The following is an 8,678-nucleotide window of genomic DNA, read 5'->3' as shown; positions in this document are numbered from 1 at the left end:
GGAGTGTCTCCTTTAACTCAGTTTCTGCAGAGTTTCATTGATCCATGGGATGAATTTGGAGATTCTCGTGTATACACTGCCGGGGGGTGAGGGTGGGGCACCCATCTGGATCTCCATTGGAGATGATGTCCTGGACCACCCCGTCGAACACCAGGGGCCTGCTGGAATTGCCTTGCCAATAAGGAGAATAACATCAGGGACTGACATTACCCAGCCCAGCCTGTCTTCCAGAGATCTGAGATTGCATGTGGGACATTCGTTCTCTGCTGGTGACTGCCCAGCCCTTGCCGACAAACAGAACCAGGCTCGAAATGGGTCAGCAGAGAGAGAAATCTAGAGCAGGGCAGAATGATGTGCCCATGGAAAAGGCAGTTTCTACAGCATTGAAATTTTCCACAGAAAACAATCAATTTTTGCTTTTTGCTTTAAGAAAATTGAAATGAAATCGAGAGGGGAGAGAGGTTCAGAAAATGTGGTGATGATGAGAGGAGGGGGGTGTTCCCCATTTTCATTAACATTTTCCCTGGAACCTTTTGCTAAAAACTCAAAGCCCAAAAATGTCTAGTTATGGTGCATCATCAGAGTTGTATTTCAGGAGCCTCATGCCACTGTGGGGACACAGGACCGGACGTCTCGTACTGTGTCATGGAGTCGAGTTCCCGTTATCCCAGGCAGCCCCATTGTATCGTCCCATCCATAAACTTACCAAGCTCTGTCTCCATCCTTGTTAGGTTATTTCCCCCAAACTGCTCCCATTGGAGGTTGTTCCAGAACCTCCCCCTCTGATGGTTAGAAACCTTCTCCTCTAGCCATCATTGATCCCTTCCCCATTTATTCACATTTGATTTGACCTTTAGCTTCAACAGCTCGTCTCCCTCCCGGGAGTTCCTGCCCCCTCCTCGTGTATTTTATAGAGGAATCAAACCCCGCTCAGCCTGTGTTTTAGGCTAACTTGCCCAGGTATTTTATCTCCTCTTGTCAGACTGGCTCTCCATTTTCCTGATTGTCCCACCAGCCCTTCTCGGCACGTGCTTCATCCCAGATCCCACATTTTGGGACAAAGTAGCCCAGAATTGGGCACCATATTCCAGGACATAAAAAAAAGTGGGGGGAAGTCATGGCAGAGATTGTATCCCTTCGTCTTTCTTTAATCTCTGTATCTGGGTGTTCTCCTGTTGTCTCTGCTCTCGGCCTAGTTGGACCTCAAGGATTTTAACTAAGTCAGGCTCTATGACTGTTTCTCCTTCATCTGTCTAAGTCAAGGGCCTAGGAGAACCTCCAACGATAACTTGAGGTGACTGCTTTTGATGCTTTAATCTAGTGCTCCCCCAAACTAGAATTAGCAGGGACCACATTCATAGCACACCTTAAGGGAAAGTGCATCTTTAGTGCCCAGAGAATTAATGATGTGCAGTGTGAGAAATGTGCTAAAGACATGAAAGAATTGATGTCTCATGAACATAAGTGAACGTAGCAGGAAATCCTGGGGACTGGATCATTCTCTGGTGAACAGCTGAGCCCAGCCCTTATCGATGTCAATTGCCAACGAGGTTGTTCTGTTCAGTATGGTTCAGATCCTCAAATGCAATTAGGGGATTTCTTAATTGGTTAAGAACAGCCTAGTGTCTGGGTTTGTGAAGTGACGGCCATGGGAAAAGATCTGAGAAGAAGCTAGGGGGCCTAATGCATGTTCGGTGCTTGTGAAAATTGCCCCACATCCCTCCATTGGGAGATGCTGGTTGCTGAGCTTCCATGGAATTGAACCCCAGCACTCGGCAGGATGGGATTTTGACACCTCACTTCCACAGGAGGCCTTAAACATCCCAGCCTGGCTGTGTGCGATAGCAGTGGTCAGCTGTAAAGGTCCTGGAAGGAATTAAACACTCAGGAAGGCTGAACATCACTACACTCCATTGACGCTGGCAAACAAAGGACAGGGAGTGAAATTAACAAGCAAACAAGGAGAAGGTGAAGGCGCCAACAGGGCTGAGATATTACAGCAGTGGGTAACACTGTCAGGGGATGGATTAATAGAGGGTGTGGATGGGGAGGGAGAAATGTAGGGATAGATGGAAGGGGTGGATAGACATGGAGGATGTAGGAGAAAGAGAGATCCTGAGACATGAAGCCTGCTGTACGGGGCCTGGTGTAAGCCCTAAGGCCTGAACTAAAATTAGGCCCTGCTAAGGTAAAGTAAAGTTAGCATTAGGCAGGTTATCAGCAAAAGTCAGGCCTTCTTACTAAGCAGATGCCTGCTTAAAGGTTCATTATCTGATACCTGAACTTTCCAAGAACAGGGCTGGCATGGCAAAAACACAAGCACTCCTAGGCACTAAGTATTTATGTAAACACATTCCAGAAGGATCATGCCAGAAGACCCCAATACAAGGTAAACACCCTCATGTAGACAGAGCCAGGCTGGGTTACTAGGCTAATTGATCCAGATTCAACATTTAGAGACATATTAGTAGATGTTTGCGTTTTTGTGTGTTTACATATATATTGTTTGAGGTTGATAATGTAACCAAATAATTCCTATCTATCTCTGTATTCTGTTAATTCAGAGATCAAAAGAAGATTTTAACATTTAAATGAACTGTGACTGTAGTGATATCACTGACTTAATTTCTTTTTGAAGTCTATAGCAAACCACCTGCAAATGGTGGGAGATAGGCAATTACCTTATGTTAATCCATGTAGCTAATTACCAGTGATGCTTAGGAAATAGAAGGTTATTTGAAAAGCCATTTGTTCACCCAAGGATTGTATGATGTCAAGGGTCTACAAAAAAATCTATAAAAAATGCTTGGGACCTGATCCTTTTTATCTCAAATCTGCCATGCTTCATCAGGGAAGCTTGAGCCACACGATGGAGGTCTCCAGTTCCATTCTGGAGCACTCTGAAATTGAACATTGGCCTGAACCTATAGACTAATTCTGGACAAAACCTCTTTGTAACTCTAAAGATCACCATCTTTACTATGAAACTGACTGAAGAATTCTTTTCATGTCTCTTTGTATAACAATCTTTTAACCACTATTCTCTCTCTTTTCCTTTTTAATACATTTTATTTTAGTTAATAAGACGTGGCTGTAAGCGTGTATTTGGGTAAGATCTGAGATATTCATTAACCTGAAGGGGAATGTGTCCAATCCTTTGGGATTAGTAGAAATTTTATATGATGAATAAGATTTTCAGTAGTCCTCATCATATTTGACATGTCTGTCTGGGTGGGAGCCAAGGCTGGGTTGCTTTAAGGAAACTGTGTTTTGGGCTTCTGGGTATCCAGTAAGGTACTGTAGAAGCTGTTTTGTTGCTGGGCTGATAATGTAAGTATTAGAATAAACACTAGCTTTGGGGATTGCCTGCCCCACTCTTTCAAATTGGTGCATCTTTTCCTGTAATCTTGTGGCATAGAATCATTCTTTGGTCACATACTTATGTCAAACATTTCTTAAGCTAATGGCCTAGTATGGCTAAGCTAAAATCTTACAGCCTATAGGTCTTACATTTGAGCCCTTCTTACTTAGACACCTGAAACCTAATTATCCCTTCTAATTCTACTGATCAATTTTATACTTCTGTAACCCTACAATTTAACTCTAATAAGCATACAAAGATTATATATGACATGACTTGTTAGTTAATCATAGCACCACACCATAAATGAACAATAAACTAAAATCATTGGCTACACGTCCATCCGTCCATCCATCCATCCACCCATCCATCCTACACAGCCAGCCAGCCCTCTGCAATACCCAGCTCTCTCTCCAGTCACACTAGAGGAGATGGACGCTCCCCTCTAAGGTTTCAGAGTGTGCAGAATTTTCTTGATACAGCGAACATATTTGGAGACCCTGGTGAACACCCTGGGTGTGGATCCACCAAATCTGCTGTAGGATACAATGCCCTGGGCCTTCCCATGACAGATCAGGGGGCCCCCAGAGTCGCCCTGAGAAGCAAATTCCATGTGTGGGGTTATTACAGATGTGCAAGCAAAGGGGGGGCTGCATTCTTTATTCATGTTCTGAAATCCAGCTCTGTATCCTGCTTCCCGGGGACTCATGGCCCAGGACCTGTCTGACGCTTCCACCAAAAGGTCCAGGAATCCATCTGGCCCCTATTCCTGATTTCTAGGATCTGGCCAGTTCCTGTGTTTGATTTCTAGCATCCATCCCTGATTTCTTTAACCTGCTCAGTTCCTGTCCCTGATTCCTAACCCTGATTTCCCACATCTGGCTGACTCCTGCCCTTGATTTCTAGGATCTCCTCCTGATTTCTCAGATCCACCCTTGGGTTCTTGATTCAGCAGTTCCCCTCACTGACTCTGATGATCCAGCTGACTCCTATCCCTGATTTCTAGGATCTGTCCCTGACCATTAAAATCCATCCCTGATTTTCAGGATGTGGCTGATTCTTGTCCCTGATTTCTGTTATCCTGCTGGTTCCCATCCCTGATTCCTAGGATCTGCCTGGCTCAACATGGATCCTGACTCTCCCCATTCTGCCCAGCCCTGTCGGTCTCCTGTTCTAGCAGCACATTGTCCCGGGCACTGTGTGCCCCGTCCCACACTCACCCAGAATGACGCCTTCCTCTCCTAGGGTTCCCCCATGCACATCATTCTAGATGGGTGGTAGTGCATATAGGGCTGAGACAGACAGATGTCCTTGCCCATTACCTTCAGTTCCACCTCCTGCAGGGTCAGGGAGGGCCGGATGTTTGCCTTGGTACTAGTCTGGCCCCAGCTGGCCACACTGCACACAGCCCCCTACTTCACCTCTCACTTGGGCAGGGGGATGGTTCCCAAAGCATGGGTCAACCTGGCCTTGTGACTCAGCTGTGATGGGGGAGAGAGAGAAGGGAATCAAACTCCTCTTGGAGGGCGGGGGCCAGATGAGAACAGGTGGGGCATCCTCATGATGACTGTGCAACACTGTCATGCTATGTGCCACCTCGAGCACAACCTCCAGCAGTGTGACATCAGTGGAGGTGGGGTGATGGGAGGGGGCAGTACCTGCAGCAGTGTGAGGTCACTGGGGGCGGGGTGATGGGAGGGGGCGGTACCTGCAGCAGTGTGAGGTCACTGGGGGCAAGGTGATGGGAGGGGGCGGTACCTGCAGCAGTGTGAGGTCACTGGGGGTGGGGTGATGGGAGGGGGCGGTACCTGAAGCAATGTGAGGTCACTGGGGGCAGGGTGATGGGATGGGGGTGGTGCGTGCAGCAGTGTGAGGTCACTGGGGGCAGGTGATGGGATGGGGGCGGTACCTGCAGCAGTGTGTGGTCACTGGGGGCGGGGTGATGGGATGGGGAGGTACCTGCAGCAGTGTGAGGTTACTGGGGGCGGGGTGATGGGAGGGGGTGGTGCATGCAGCAGTGTGAGGTCACTGGGGGCAAGGTGATGGGAGGGGGCGGTACCTGCAGCAGTGTGAGGTCACTGGGGGCGGGGTGATGGGAGGGGGCGGTACCTGCAGCAGTGTGAGGTCACTGGGGGCGGGGTGATGGGAGGGGGTGGTACCTGCAGCAGTGTGAGGTCACTGGGGGAAGGTGATGGGATGGGGGTGGTGCATGCAGCAGTGTGAGGTCACTGGGGGCAGGGTGATGGGAGGGGGTGGTGCATGCAGCAGTGTGAGGTCACTGGGGGAAGGTGATGGGAGGGGGCGGTACCTGCAGCAGTGTGAGGTCACTGGGGGCGGGGTGATGGGAGGGGGTGGTACCTGCAGCAGTGTGAGGTCACTGGGGGAAGGTGATGGGAGGGGGTGGTGCATGCAGCAGTGTGAGGTCATAGGGGGCGGGGTGATGGGAGGGGGTGGTACCTGCAGCAGTGTGAGGTCACTGGGGGAAGGTGATGGGAGGGGGTGGTGCATGCAGCAGTGTGAGGTCATAGGGGGCGGGGTGATGGGATGGGGGTGGTGCATGCAGCAGTGTGAGGTCACTGGGGGAAGGTGATGGATGGGGGTGGTGCATGCAGCAGTGTGAGGTCACTGGGGGCGGGGTGATGGGAGGGGGCAGTACCTGCAGCAGTGTGAGGTCACTGGGGGAAGGTGATGGGAGGGGGTGGTGCATGCAGCAGTGTGAGGTCACTGGGGGCAGGGTGAGGGGGTGGGGGAAGGACCTGCAGCAGCATGATGTCATTGTTCCAGGTCTCATTGTTGTATTGTGGGTGGGGGATCCGGTGGCGCATGGAGATTGTCTGTTGGCTCTGTTCCCGTGCTCTAATGTTACGGGCTCCCAGTGTGACAGTGATCTCGCTGTGAAAGCCACGTGCAATCCACAGGGCACTGGGGACAGGAGCATACGTGAGGTGGGGGATGGGCACATGTGAGTCTGATTCATGAACAGTGACATGGGGGGGGCAGACAACTCAGCTTCTGGCTTGGAAAAACATATAAAGCACTGTACACATTGCCAGCTCCCATCGAGCCCCAGGGCTTGGAAAGGGTGGCTCAGGAGGGTGGGAAATGACACAAGGGGCCTTTCCCCTCTAGGGGTGCTGGCTGCAGCACATAGCACCTGCCCAGCGGCATTGGGGTCCCAGCCTGTGTCTCTACCTGCCCTTGTGCTGTTCCCATGAGTTGCTTCACCCCTGGGTCTCAGCTCCTCTCCACCCCAGTGGCCCTTCCCTAGCTAGATCCAGACAGGTTTCTATGCCCAGCTCTCCCCAGCCCAGAGCCCTGCAGAGCTGTCCTCCTTCTAGTGATCAATGGCTCCATGTCTAGTTGGCAGCCGGTATCTAGCGGAGTGCCCCAAGGGTCGGTCCTGGGGCCGGTTTTGTTCAATATCTTCATTAATGATCTGGAGGATGGTGTGGATTGCACCCTCAGCAAGTTTGTGGATGACACTAAACTGGGAGGAGAGGTAGTTATGCTGGAGGGTAGGGATAGGTTACAGAGGGACCTAGACAAATTGGAGGATTGGGCCAAAAGAAATCTGATGAGGTTCAACAAGGACAAGTGCAGAGTCCTGCACTTAGGACAGAAGAATCCAATGCACCACTACAGACTAGGGACCGAATGGCTAGGCAGCAGTTCTGCAGAGAAGAACCTAGGGGTGACAGTGGACGAGAAGCTGGATATGAGTCAACAGTGTGCCCTTGTTGCCAAGAAGGCCAATGGCATTTTGGGCTGTATAAGTAGGGGCATTGCCAGCAGATCGAGGGACATGATTGTTCCCCTCTATTCGACATTGGTGAGGCCTCATCTGGAGTACTGTGTCCAGTTTTGGGCCCCACACTACAAGAAGGATGTGGAAAAATAGGAAAGAGTCCAGTGAAGGGCAACAAAAATGATTAGGGGTCTGGAACACATGACTTATGAGGAGAGGCTGAGGGATCTGGGATTGTTTAGTCTACAGAAGAGAAGAATGGGCGGGGGGGGATTTGATAGCTGCTTTCAACTACCTGAAAGGTGGATCCAAGGAGGATGGATCTAGACTATTCTCAGTGATAGCAGATGACAGGACAAGGAGTAATGGTCTCAAGTTGCAGTGGGGAAGATTTAGGTTGGATATTAGGAAAAACTTTTTTACTAGGAGGGTGGTGAAACGCTGGAATGCGTTACCTAGGGAGGTGGTGGAATCCCCTTTCTTAGAAGTTTTAAGGTCAGGCTTGACAAAGCCCTGGCTGGGATGATTTAGATGATGATTGGTCCTGCTCTGGGCAGGGGGTTGGACTAGATGACTTCCAGAGGTCCCTTCCAACTCTGATATTCTATGATTTTCTATGATTCTCCAATCTGGGCAATGGGGCCAGACCCTAGCTGGTGTCAATGGGCCATATAGGGTGACCAGATGTCCCAATTTTATAGGGACAGTCCCGATTTTTGAGTCTTTTTCTTATATAGGCTCCTATTACCCCCCCCACCCCCGTCCCGATTTTTCACACTTGCTGTCTGGTCACCCTAGGGCCGTAGCTCCATTGATTTACCCAGCGCTGGATCTGGACCATGGTTTGTAGAGGCCCCCAGAGACACGGCGACACCCCCTGAGCAGATCAGACCCCTGGGCTCTGCTCTCCCAGCCTGTAGCACTAACTGCTCCTTTCCTGCAACCTATGACAGCACGAAAGCTCCCGGCTCCCCCATTACCCGGTAACACCGACCTGCCCCGACATCCCCAGCACAGAGGCACTTACTCTCCATTGCAGTGAGCGGCCGTCAGCACGAAGTTCTCCGCCACCAGGAACCCTCTGCAGCTGTAATGCTTGTTTCCGCGTTGTATATCCAGCCAGGCCATGAAGGGTCTGGAGTGGGGCTGGGCTTCCTGGCCTCCGATGATCTCACCTGGGGTGAGACAAGGTTCATACAAAGAGGCCCCATCATCTCCCTGGGCCAGGCTGGGACCAAGCTCCCCACAGCCTCAACCCACCCTCTTTGATGCTCTCCCTGGGGGATCCCTGTGACTGGAACTCTGCCCCCTGCTCAGCTGTGCCCCAGACTGGACACTCCATGGGACCGGAGGGTAAATCTAAAGCTGAGATCTTATTGGGTGGAGAATCGGTGTGAAACGCACCAGGAGGGAATCAGTAATCGCATTGCCTTGAGTTAACAGCTTTGGGGGGGAAAGTCACCCCAGATTAGGCCAGGCAGCCCCAGAAGGGCACTGACAGGTCCTTTGTGGAGGCTTCTCCTCCATCAGCCCACAGTGACCAGCCAGGGCTGCTCCAAGGATGACCTGACA

General features: G+C 50.8%; 1 pseudogene; it reads right to left on the bottom strand.

Moving 5' to 3' along the window:
- Positions 1–3,806: 3,806 nt before the first annotated feature.
- Positions 3,807–8,413, bottom strand: LOC119563632 (annotated as a pseudogene).
- Positions 8,414–8,678: the final 265 nt, after the last annotated feature.

Source organism: Chelonia mydas, chromosome 13, assembly GCF_015237465.2.
Source record: "Chelonia mydas isolate rCheMyd1 chromosome 13, rCheMyd1.pri.v2, whole genome shotgun sequence".
Taxonomy (NCBI): domain Eukaryota; kingdom Metazoa; phylum Chordata; order Testudines; family Cheloniidae; genus Chelonia; species Chelonia mydas.
The sequence above is the reverse complement of the archived record's forward strand: the minus strand, read 5'-3'. Positions and strand labels throughout refer to the sequence as shown.